This window comes from Helianthus annuus, chromosome 13 (genome assembly GCF_002127325.2).
Source record: "Helianthus annuus cultivar XRQ/B chromosome 13, HanXRQr2.0-SUNRISE, whole genome shotgun sequence".
NCBI lineage: Eukaryota > Viridiplantae > Streptophyta > Magnoliopsida > Asterales > Asteraceae > Helianthus > Helianthus annuus.
The window spans coordinates 24207209-24220473 of NC_035445.2; the positions used below are offsets into that span (position 1 = coordinate 24207209).

Sequence of the window (13265 nt, forward strand, 5' to 3'; positions counted from 1 at the left end):
GTGGGGTGAACAGCGTTGTTGGAAGGTGGTTAAGGTGATGAGGTGGCGATGGTGTTGGATGATGGTTAAGGTGACGGGGGTGGCAGTGGTTATGGATTTGGTTGTGAACGGTGGTGATGGGATGATTTTGGGCGGTGATATGGTGGTGATTAGAGTGGTGGTGGCCGGAGGTTTTGGGAGTGGTGAAGTGAACATTGGTTATGGGAGTGGTGGTGGCCGGAGGTTATGGTAGTGCCGTAGTGGTGAGGTGAACAGTGGCTATAGGAGTGGTGGTGGCCGGAGGTATGGTAGTGGTGAGGTGAACAGTGGTTATAGGAGTGGTGGTGGCCGGAGGTTATGGTAGTGGTGAGGTGAACAGTAGCTATAGGAGTGGTGGTGGCCGGAGGTTATGGAATGGTGGGGTGAACGATGGTTATAGGAGTGGTGGTGGTCGTAGGTTAAGGGTATGGTGGGGTGAATGGTGGTTATGGGAGGGTGCTGGCCAGAGGTTTGTGGAAGGTGTTTGTAGCGGCGGTGGAAGGTGGTCATACAGTGGTGATGAGAGGATGGGTGGTGGTTGGTCGGAGTTGGGTTTGTTTGTAGGTGTGGGTTTAGGTGGAGGAAGATGTGGGTTTGTAGGTGTTTGTTTGGGTGAAGGAGGGGTTGGGCCCCACACAATTTATTAATTAGTTTTTTGCTTTTTTAATACTTGTATAGATAAGGGTAGTTAAGACATTTCACACAAATTTAACTGAGTAAATTAACTATCATTCAATCCGGGGACTATCCGAGTAACAATTAAGCAAACCATAGAGAATAAACTTGCCATTTTAAAAAAGTTGGAGACTAAATGTGAAAAAAAGAAAAATGATAGGGACCATCTAGTCAATTAATTATTTTTTTAATCACTAGCTTCTTTTGGACAACATTACGTGTGATTCATGATTTCGAGTATATATAGGAGATGGAAAAGACGGTTTTACATAGAGTAAACTGCTATTTTGATCCCTGAGGTTTGGTCACTTTTGCCATTTTAGTCCAAAACTCAAACCTTTTAAATCTGGGTCCCTGTGGTTTCACTTTTATTGCCATTTTGATCCAAAAATCAAATGACCTGTTATTTGGCTATTAAAATCTGATTATTTTGTCTTTTTCTTTAGGGGTAAAATGGTCCATCTCTATTTATTATAACATATTAATAATTAAATTAATAATATTAAATCCCTACCCTCATAAATGAATGGTCAGACATATCTTCCCCCCATAAGTTCTTCTTCCCCAAATTATCATCCCCTAAAACACTCTGTTTTATTTCAGATTCCATAGCTTGTTGGAGTGTTTGTGGGTCTTCAAGAATATGGCAAATGATAGTAGCCGCAACATTATCAAAACCAACAAACAGACTATTTGCAGGGAAAGATAGCAGCAAAGGCAAACCACCAACATTTAAGAAGCTAACAACAGAATGATCTCTTGTAAGTGTGGAACATAGTTAAAGAACAACATGAATTGTTTCAGCAGGAAAGTGATTCTTTAAATAATGACAAGATATTTCAACAAGTCTCTTTTGATCTTCTATATCAATAAGCCCTATATCGGTTGTACCTTATTTTGTTTTTCGTCATCAATCACAACAGCATCTTTCTTTAATAGCTCTGAAATAATATCATTGCCCCTGCGGAGCTAGCGAAATCGATGACGAAAATGGGCCAGCCGTTGTCGTACTGAGAGCTGTCTCAAATGGTTCGAGATGCGGATACAGATGGCGATGGTGTTATTAGTTGTAAAGAGTTTCAAGGGATAATGGCTAGATTGGCTGCCGATTCACTTGGGTTCTCATTCTAATAGTTTTGGTTAAAAATGGCATGTATCAAGAGTAAACTGCCATTTTGGTAGAGACCACTGTCGTTCAAATGGTTGCAGGGGGAGAAGATGAAGAAGATGAATTAGGAATTAGGGTTTGGTGTGGGGCGATTTTGGGGAAGACAATTTGGGGAAGAAGAACTTATGGGGGGGAAGATATGTCTGACCATTCATTTATAAGGATAGGGATTTAATATAATTAATTTAATTATTAATTTGTTATAATAAATAGAGAAGGACCATTTTGCCCCTGAAGAAAAAGACAAAATAACCAGATTTTAATAGCCAAATAAAAGGTCATTTGATTTTTGGACCAAAATGGCAATAAAGGTGAAACCACAGGGACCCAGATTTAAAAGGTTTGAGTTTTGGACTAAAATGGCAAAAGTAACCAAACCTCAGGGACCAAAATCGCAGTTTACTCTTTTACATATGTTACTTAATATTTTTCTTACGTAGACTAATCTATACTTTCTGTAAAAGGAGAAATCCCAATTACATAAGAAAAGCTGATGTCTCAGCCATAGAGGCTGTCCAACAAGGCTTTTCTTATGTCATTACTGCATCATAAACCGGAATATATAAATCACTTTAAAATACATTAAATTTCAAAGCACTGTCGTGTATTCAAATGTTAAAGATCTGGCCCACATTCCAAAGGGTAAAACACTGCCCATCTACAAGAAAGTATAACTTAGCAAATGGTTCCTTTGGCAAACGTATACCTTAGCAGATGTTTTGAAACTGCGGGTAATTTCAAATTCAAAATGCATGGGGATATGTAATTTGCAATTAATGCATGTCACTCACTCACTTCTGTGTAACGCCCATATTTCTTAATCCGAAAAGTAATATCACCATACTATTATTTAATAAAAATTCGGGCATGACCCGTTCGTAATAAGAACGATTCCCTGTAAGATCATCGTGTAAAAACTTAAAGATAACGCAGCGGAAAAATAGCTTTAAAAATTTCTTTACGATCTTAAAACAATACACACATTCAATAAAAAGCTTACAAAATTCACTTCCCTTTTTACAAATTAATGCGTTACAAAATTAAGACTACGTAACCGTTCTTTCCGTACAATCCTTGTTAATTCGACTCGATCTATGCCCGCTTATCTTCGATAGTGGTAGAAGAAATCCGTGTAGTACTTTTGGACATCACATACAACTTAACCATTAGTCATTGACAACATCATACAACAATAATCTAGTACAATTAAAAATCATATAACATTCAACAACATAAACTTTGATTCATTCGACTATCCTCTCGGATTCCTTTGTTTCGAGTTCGGCTTCCAGGTTCGGCTTCAATTCGACAAGAGTCTGACATTCTCATTCCTGCATTACATTCCAATCTCAAGCACATCATTAGTAACGTCCATACTCAAACGTCATGTATACATGCATACCTGTCCCATTCTTTTCATAGGCAATAAATCCTACTTCGTGCATTCGTATATTCATACGTCTAATCATACGCACCTACATATCTACACATCTACCTACCTATATACATAACTACATGCTTACATAATCATGTCTACACATACTTACTTACATTCAATTCTTGATTAACTTATTCGCATTCACTTATCATACTCGTACATTAATTATGGAGTGCTTAGACTTGGATTTATGATCCAAAAACATCAAGGAAACATTCAAAATTATGTTTGGGAGGCCCGTCGTAGACCACGGTTAATATACCAAAGCTTACGGTACACAAAATAACTTAATTAACAAATTTCAGCATTTTAAACATGTGGAGGCCGTCGGCGACGGCCCTATAGGGCGTCGGCGACGGCTATTAGTTTTTCGCGTAGCCAGAAACCTCCGTAGACAGGAAAATTAGGCGTCGGAGAAAACTGAAAATGCACAAGGCGTCGGCGACGGCCCATAGGGGCGTCGGCGACGGCCTCTAGTTTTGCCATTTTTCTGCTGTGTTGTTTTCGTCGTTCGCACGCACAAAAACTTGCATAGCTTTTAAACCGTTTACCCGATTAACCTCCCGTTTCTTCCTACATGATTGTAAGCTAACATTCTATTATGTGAACTTAAAATCCAACATCCGGGTTAAGGAAATTCTTAACTTATACATTTTCGGCTTATTATTCATTACGAATTATTCGACCCGTCATGCATTTATCAACAACTCATATGTTTACACTTAAGGCTCACATAATGTTAATGTTATAACACCTTACACTAACCGGGCACATGAAATACTATCGACATTGCTTGTACAAACGTTCCATGCTAAAGTATACCTTCACTTTGACCCATTAACCTAAGTCCCCATTCTCGGTTGGTGCACTTATGTGCAATTTTACCCATTACCCGATTACATACCGTAGCCATTACTTAGACATTATTCGTCATATCATTACAACTTTATATTGTCCCATTCGGTCTACTAAGCTAAAATTACCAATTTCATACGACCAAAACCATATGAAACTTCAAACATCATCATGCTTAATCAACTAACGCTACTTTACTTAAATAAAATAAGAAGTGATTACAGAAATCACTTACCTCGTGCGTCCGAGTTCATGCATAGCTTCCGTATTTAGCTTTGACCCATTGCCCTTCCATGCTCGTGTCCATGTTGACATGGCTCCTACGCTTTCAGGTTATCATCAACATATTCTTGTTAGCATATATCATTGTACTTGATAAGGAGCATACATTTGCATAATTTCATATTCAACTTGCATTGATCATTCATTAACATGTATAGCTTATTTCACTGAAAATATGCTGTTTGGGGACGTCTGTTTACTATACTTACGAGCTTGCAAAAATTACAATATTTTTATGAGACGTGCCCCTCGGAGGGGTTATCCTTGTGTTAAATTTTTAGAGTCCAACACTCTACCAAAAATTTATAAAAATTCATTTACTATGCTGTAATCAGATTCGTCACTTCTGACTGCAGCTTATGGAAAAATTCACTAAAAATTCCTCATTTATCCGATTGACGAAATTCCAATTGGTGATTCTTCTAATCGCTTAACACTATCTACAGTAACAATTTGAGACCATAACCAAATTACTAAATTGAGTTATGACATTCGTAATGGGCTGCAAATTCTGCCAGAAAACACAGCTTGAACCTTTGATAAGGAAAAATTCATAAAATGCTCAATTTTCGTCGAAAAAATGTGACTCCAGTGGGGTTTTAAAGATATTTCCTGGAATTACCTTTTAGACTCAAGAAACACACGTTTTTATCACGTTTTGTTCAGGTTATAGCCAATACAAGTCGGCTGTAAATTCTGATCAGGAGCTGTTTGAATTCAGCTTTCAATTTAAGCATGTTCTTGACATCTTAACACTAATTTTTAGCAATCAAAACCCTAAAAATATCTCATACATGAATTTAATATCAACAAAAATCTGAATCTACTTGAGCTAAGCATGATTTTAACATATACTTGTCTAGGGTTTACTCCTAGACACTACTATGTTCCTATTTCATCCATATAACAATCATGCATCAAAAATTTCTAAATTCTCTAAGTTCATCAGAATTTCAAGTAGAGATTGTCTATCAAATTTCACATACCTTATGACCCCCTTGCAATGGAGATCACCAATCTAGGCTCGGATTTCGTTTTGGAATTGATCTTGACCTTCAATTTGTGAATTTTTGGGTGAGTTAGGGTTTTGGAGAAACCTGATCGCCCCCCTCTACGTTCTGGTCGATCCACACACCAGTGTGTGTGTTGGATTTTTATTTTATTTGTGTTTAATAAAACTTGTTTCATACTTGGCACTTTTAACCCTCCTACTTTCATGAGGTTTTTATTTTGGGTGTTTCTAACACTCTAATTTATTATCACTAAACTCTTATCTAACTAGGTTAGTTTTATCACTAGTTAGTTTATCTCGTTAATATCAACGTCGGATTTATAATAAAAGGATTTATGTTTTCGGGTGTTACATACACCCCGTTACCTCGGGTCTTTTATAAGCTTTATTTCCTCCAAAGCTTTGATTCACTTTTTAGTTAATATTAGGCTTACTTATTTAGATCCTAATATTTACTGGGTTTATTTTTATCACTACCGTATTTTACCCGTTTATTTTCGGTTACTTTATTATAATTAATAAACCCGTTTTTGGGGTGTTACATTCTGTCAATCATCTTCTTATATAAACTGATTTATATTCTCATTTCACTCTTCATATTTACATTCTCGTGTTCTCTTCTTTTGTATTTTCAAACCACATTTCTAATGTATCTCTCCCTCAATCCCTTCTTCTCAATACTCGACATTTGTTCATAAAGGATAAGAGAAAACGGAAGCTCTCTCTGACCCACTTTCAGAACAAATTTTGGGGATATGTGGTTTGCCTTGATGATGGTAATGTGTTATATATGATTATGTTTGTTTTGGTTTTCAATTTTTACTAAAGTTTTTTTATCTGAGTTATGACTAAATGATGATTGTGAATGATCTGAGCAGATGATGATGATGATTGTTCTACGGTTGTTTCCAGCATCATTGTTCCAACATCGTTTAAAGTATGTTTTTTTTGCTACTCTAATTTTGAAATTTTGAATTTTTAATTTTGAAGTGATATACTCTAATTCTCGCTTTAAATTTCAGTCTAATCACAGTAGTTTGAAATTCTTACAATCATCTGCGGGTTATTTTAAGTTTGTATTAAAAGAATCATAAAGTTAAATTAAACACAAAGAAAGATTATTAAATGTACATTTAAAATAATTTTTGCTTATGACTAAATGATGATTATATATGACTTGGGCAGATGATGATGATGATGATGATGTAGAACCCACAGTAGTTCCTACTAAACGCAAGAAAGGATCTGCTACTGCTGTAAGATAAGATTTTATTTTACTAGAGCTTTGTTCTTTCCTGCCTTTTTTGTATTAAAAGAAGCATAAAGTTTGGTTTAAAGCAGCTCTTTATGAAGCAAGTTGAGGATTAAGTATATGAGGATAGGGCTACTCTTCAACAGCTGAAGAATTGTTTTCATGTACTGCATCTTGGTCTGTTCACGAGAGATCAGGTTTCCAGAAACCTGATAGTGATGCATTCAGTACTTCCGTGGAGTTCATGGCGATTGTCGAAGATATACATTGAGAAGTTCGGTACTCGATGGAGTTGAAGCTAAAAGAACTAAATTTTTGCTGTTAGATTCTTAAATTTCTTGGTGTTGTTAGATTTTAAAGTTTCGTTGTTCAGTACTCGATGTAATTGTTGATCTTTTAATCCTCATAATTAAATTTTAATCCTATTAATGTTTGTGGAGCATTTTATTTTTACTAATTTTAAGGTGAATAAGTATTATTATGTAATTTTTAATATCATCTGATTATTGCAGATCGGTACTTTTGATATAGAAGTGAAATTGTCTCTGAGTTTAATTAGATTATGTTGATGTTATTTCAATTTCTGTTAGTGTATAGATCTGTCAAAGTTAAAGTTTGCCAAAAGAGAACATCTGCTCTAAATCATCATCTGCTGATCTAACGGCTGTTTGACTTGCTACTGTTGCCAACATCTGTTGTTGCCTAATAGAGCTTTTCGAAGAATTTCCTCCTCTCAATTGTAAATACTGATGCATCTACTACTTTAACTCTCTGTCAAAGGTAAAGTCTGCCCAAAGAGAACATTTGTTTAGTGGTGATCTTCTGCTAATCTAACGGCTGTTTGACTTGCTACTGTTGGCAATATCTGTTGTTGGCTAACAGATGTTTGCAATATCTTTGTCTGCTGGAGTTGAAGAAGCATTTATTTACTATGTAGAGTATTGTTGGTCTTTAAATGAATAGATTTTTTATCTGAGATTTTTTATCTGAGTTAAAATACATTTAATTTCAAACCACTACTCTATATTCAAATCTCAAAGGTCTGGCCCACATTTAAGAGGGCAAACCACTGCCCATCGCCAAGAAAGTATAACTTAGCAGATGTTTCCTTTGGCAAACATATACCTTAGCAGATGTTTTGAAATTGCTGGTAATTTCAAATTCAAAATGTCTGGGATATGTACTTTGCAATTAATGCATGTCACTCACTCAGTTCTGTCTTATGGTAAAGGCCTCTTATGGTAAATGAAGAGGTTAATTGTAATTATAATAACGTGTTTAATTTTATACTTTTCCCATGGAAATGCATTAAAAGCCTAACGAGTGTCGCATCATATTCTTTCGTCTGATGATGTATTTAGTCAAAACCGCCTTCATTGGGTATATAAAATACATTGGGCAGAGGTTTTCATCATTACCGTTTTCATCCATCTACTCAATCATCTTCAAAAGTTTTTTGTTTACCAATATCATTACAATTTCTTTTACTTTCAAAGATGCATTGGTTCACTGCAAAATGGAAAACATTGGTTTTCAAGTGATTGTTGACGAAATTTTCACAAGGCTCTCTGCAGAAGATATTGGTCGTTTGAAATGTCTTTCCAAGAATTTTTATTGGGAACTGTCAAGTCATGGATTTCAGATGATGCATGGTCTCCGAAGTGGAGATTTACTACAAAAGAAACTACTCTCCTTTAAAGACACGTTAATTGTCGTTGACGACGTAGTTGCTGGTAATTTGGATGTTGTTAGAAGCAAAACCTTAAGTTTTCCTAACGATGTCCACCCTACCTTCTTATGTATTCTATCGTCATTTAATGGATAGTTGTTAGTTTGCAATGAAGGGATTTGCTGTGAGCTGATTCTTTGGAATCCAACTACCAGGCGCTATAAGGTTTTGTCTGACGACTACTTAAATTACAATCATGATCAAAACTCGGATACTGGTGGAATTTATTTTGATCAATTCAATGATCTGAAAGTGCTGAACATCAGATCTTACCATAATGTTGCTACTGCTCGTGTTTACTCACGACGTCGTGAGTCATGGAGAACAATAAATTTCGGTAGCGTAAATAATTATTGTTCAAGCGGTTATTCATGATCTACAGGAGTTTCTGCTGATAAAACCATATATTTCATGGTTTCAAATTATTGGTATCCACTAGGTGAGAGGATGTAACACCTCGAAATTTTGTGTCCAATAATTTGTTGACACGTGTCATGAGTTTACACGTGGTATTAAATACTAAATAAAGGACTAAAGTTGAAAAACCTTGAAAGTATGTAAATTCGAGGGTTGAAAATGTCAACGAAGGGTAAATATACTGTATAGTAACCCTAAACGATGCTCGTACCTTCAAACGAATAAATCATGGATCGTACGGAGCGAAACGCGGAAGGAAGTGAGAGATTACAAGCTTCAGGGGTTAATTGTGTCAACATGTTTAATTTATACCTCTGAGTGACCCTTTGATGAACCTGAGGCTTTGTAACAGTAAAATACGCTCACTAGAATATACGATATAAATTCCGCGAAGTTCCGTTTTAAAACGAGAAGGTTATGATCAAATTTGTATACGAGGGGTTAAAAGCGTCAACAATAAAAGTTAAGGCTTTTCGGGTAGTAATTAAACTAACCGGGGACTTAACAATGCGGGTAAAAGTCACGAGGCCCTTAATTGTAAATAATCGAGGGCCAAATCGCAAAGTTACCCCTTCGAAACCGAAAGGTCAGGTTAATCATTACAAAAGATTTGAAAATCTCGGAATTTAACCCTCAGGCGGGCCGCGTTAAGGATATGGTTGAGCTAATGCGGGCCGCGCGCCAGGTGAAGATACGTTTACTGACTTTAGGATTCATGCGGCCCGCGTCCGAGTTGCTTGAATCCTAATGCAGGCCGCGTACGAGTCCCAGATGCAGAATTCTTGGACAGATTCAATGTTTGAGCTTGTGAACGATCATTTAGGCATTTATTGAAGCATGGGCGCCCTCTACATGTCCCCTAGCACCTTAGGACACCTGCTGATCATCCATGAGCAATCCTAGAGTGAGTTGTAATGATCTTGAGCATGGAAATTCACTATAAAAGGCAAGGCATTGCACCATTGTGAAACACACCTCAAACCTGCCTTCAAGTTCATTTCTGGAGCTCTCAAGTATTCTTCTAACATCCTTAGTCGTGCACCAAGCTTCTGAAAGTGTGCCTAACCTTTTGTGGCTTAGTTTTTGCTTAGTTTAGCTTAAATGTCAATCCGTCGTAATTAACGATTGACTTTATGATAAATCACAAATGGTCTAGTGGTTTGTCAAATCAAAGGTAGTTATATGTTGGTAATCATGTGGGCTTTAAACCCCTAAAAGGGCACCCTCTGATTCCCACTCTAACTAGTCCGAATGTCGAATCAAACGTGCTTAGAAAAAGTCAACAGGAATGCTATTTTGCGATTTAATGCAAAATCAGTAATGTAGATGATGTGTAACCTGTTTTAACACTCATAAAACTTGATAATAAGTATATTAACTAGTCTAAGCTTGTTTGATCCGACCATTTACTGTTTTGACCCGGTTCGGAGCCGAAAGTCGCAAAGCTTTGACTTTTGCATTGACTTCAGTTCTGACCCGTTAAAGTATGATTTAGATATGCCTTAGGACTCTCTTAGGACCAGGTTACATGATGGTATAACCCTCTGTGACCGGTTCGTTGTTTGTCCGAGTCTTTTACACATTTCCGTTAAATGCTTAAAAGTTGACCGTAACGCCCTTTTTGATTTAAAACGAGAATTTCGGACATGTGAAAGAATCATAACCTTAGCTACTGATTTCTAAGCATGTCCCTAAAATTTCACGTTAATCCGAGGTCCAGAATAGGAGTTATGCTAAATAGCGCAAATTACGGAAACTTTAGTAATTAAATGGCGCAATTAGCATAACGCCTATCTAAACCCAGATTTCGACACCAAACCTTTTACACACTGATGTAAAATAATATTTTGGGATTTTTAAAGATTTTTAATTATTTTAACCTGCTCATAACCTGCGGTTATGGCAACGGTTCGGTAAATACCGAATATACCCTTTTCGGCCATAACTTGAGTTCTACAAGGTCTTTTGACCCGATTCCAGTTGCTACTGATTTTAAATAATAAATAAAGTATTTTAGACTTTATAAACTGTTCGGGAAACTCAGATTTCCTGTAGAACTCAGAAACCTCTTTTATAATCTTTAAAAAGACCGAAATACCCTTACGGGGCATAAAATGGATTTAAACTCGTTACGGGCATTATGGAAGGTATCCTACTGATACCACAACCTCTTTAAAGCATATTGACTTAGGAAACCGGTGTAGGACTCTTACGGTTACCCGTTACGCCTTTTTGCGCGCACGGTTCGGCTTATGTAACTAGTTTACATAAACTAGCTGAAACGGGTCAAACCATATTGTTTTGACCCCAAAATCCAGAGTGTGATTATTATACCCATATAAAACAAGTCTTCAAACTTGATGGGTCCAAAATCACATTACATTCTCGGTTTTCGCCTTTCACGCGATTAAACCGTATCTATCCTTGAAACTGACCGGTCTAAGCTACGGCTAAATTAAAAGACCCGTTAGGATTCTAATAGGTTATATTAAACCTTTGTTCCAGAATAGGAGACCAGTAAAAGCTATCTGCAATTTATTTCGATTAAGGATTTATACTTGCAAAGGTAAATACTTTTAACTTATTTTCCGTTATACGGGCTTGGGTTACGGTATATAGTATACCGCTTGGTCGGGCATCAAATTCTCCACAGTTAAGTGGGTAATTGAATAAATTTGATCGGCTCGTTTAAACAGTCTTGTTACTTAAAAGCCTTTGGGGGGTTAATGACCATGTCTCGGATATCCCTGGCATCATTTTACGAAATGGCCACGACCTAAGCGCGGAGTGTAGGCGTACACTCGTCAGTGCATAAATAGTCGTTGTGGTGTGTCTATTGATCTTTAACCCAGACTTGATCCGGGCTACTGAACGCATAAGGAACATGTAATTCGTTCACAAGATTATATATTTAAATAATTCTCCCAAGTTATAAAAGAGTTTGTGCCTTGTGCATTCAAATCAATTTTCATAAACATTTTTCAAAAGTGTCGGTTGAATGTATTTACCAGTGTAAACTGACGTATTTTCCCAAAAAGACTAAATGCAGGTACTATGCGTAATTGGCTGGATATTCTCCTTAGCATCATAAAGAGTCTCGCAAGCTTAATATGCCTTCGTCTGTTGAACAAAACTTATATTTTTATTTGATCCCCTGTGGATACTTTCTCGACTATTCGTAATACATTTGATATTACAAACAATGGTTGAAATATAATTATCTTTATGCTTCCGCTGTGCATTCTTATATTGTGTGGTTTGACTATATTGTTGCCAACTACGTCACGATAATCCCCCACCGGGCCCACCGGTGAGACACGTGGAAATCGGGGTGTGACAGGTTGGTATCAGAGCCAACACTGAGTGAATTAAACACTAGCCTTTGTGTTTAATCTCAGTTACACAATTGCACATACTTGAGTCTAGACAAGAACATAGGACAAATTCGAATTGTTACTCCAGTTTGTCTTTTTATTGTTTATTGTTATTTAAAGTTTTGAAAGCAGGAAATATGCCACCAGCAATCAGACGAGGAAGAGGAGGAAGAGGCAAAGGGACGATCATTACTCACAATGATCACGAGGCTAGACCTTCGAACATGCGAGCTCCTTCCAGTACAAGGAGTGAAGAACTACAGAGACGAAGAAGAAACCTCTTTGAACCTGCGAGACATTCTACCTCGCATAGCTCAACACCCTCATACCGTCATTCTTTTGGTCCAAACTCAGAAAATGACCCCAGTAACCCTCAACCATCATTTATACCTCTCCAACGATCTGCTTCGCACCGTTCTTATGGCGATCCTTCACCTTTCTTCGTAGGACAGTTTAACCCGACGGATTATGTCCAAGAGCCAATAGGGTATAACCCTTTAGGACCAGAGGATCACTTTTCTGAAGATAATGCCGTGGATATGGACGAGGATACAGACCCCGTCGAGCCTGCAAGGGGTACTCCCAATCATCCAATCGAGATCTCTGATGGGTCATCCTTTCATGGAACACCCTATCAAGGTCCCGACAGTTACCAGGCGAGGTTTGACCAATGTAATTGGTACTGTACACCTTCACATCATTTCTCGCCTCATGATCAACAGCAACAACGGGATCCTTCTAAGGATTCGCGGTTCGTGGCAGTTACGCCACTGCCACCCGTTCAACCAGTAATTCCAGATCCGCCAAGGCATAGAAGATTAGGCGCACAGATGTCCACCCAAGGAGTGGAATTCCATTTCAGCACCCCTCGCCACTCGAGTGCGAGTCACTTTCCGTCAGTGCCTGAAGAAGAACCACAATTAGGGGAACCTTCGGGTCACCCTGCAGAGGTGAATTCTGCACCAGTTGCACCACCTCCGCCACCTTTCGGATATGACAATCCGATACCAGCGTACGGCGGCTCCACCGCGTACAATCCGTTTGA

General features: G+C 37.6%; 1 long non-coding RNA gene across 1 annotated transcript; it reads right to left on the reverse strand.

Moving 5' to 3' along the window:
* Positions 1–3956: 3956 nt before the first annotated feature.
* Positions 3957–5753, reverse strand: LOC110897578. The gene is made up of 2 exons (XR_002568736.2): positions 5423–5753; positions 3957–4479 (listed from the first exon to the last, which is right to left on the reverse strand). It is a non-coding gene; the product is annotated as an uncharacterized LOC110897578 (long non-coding RNA).
* Positions 5754–13265: the final 7512 nt, after the last annotated feature.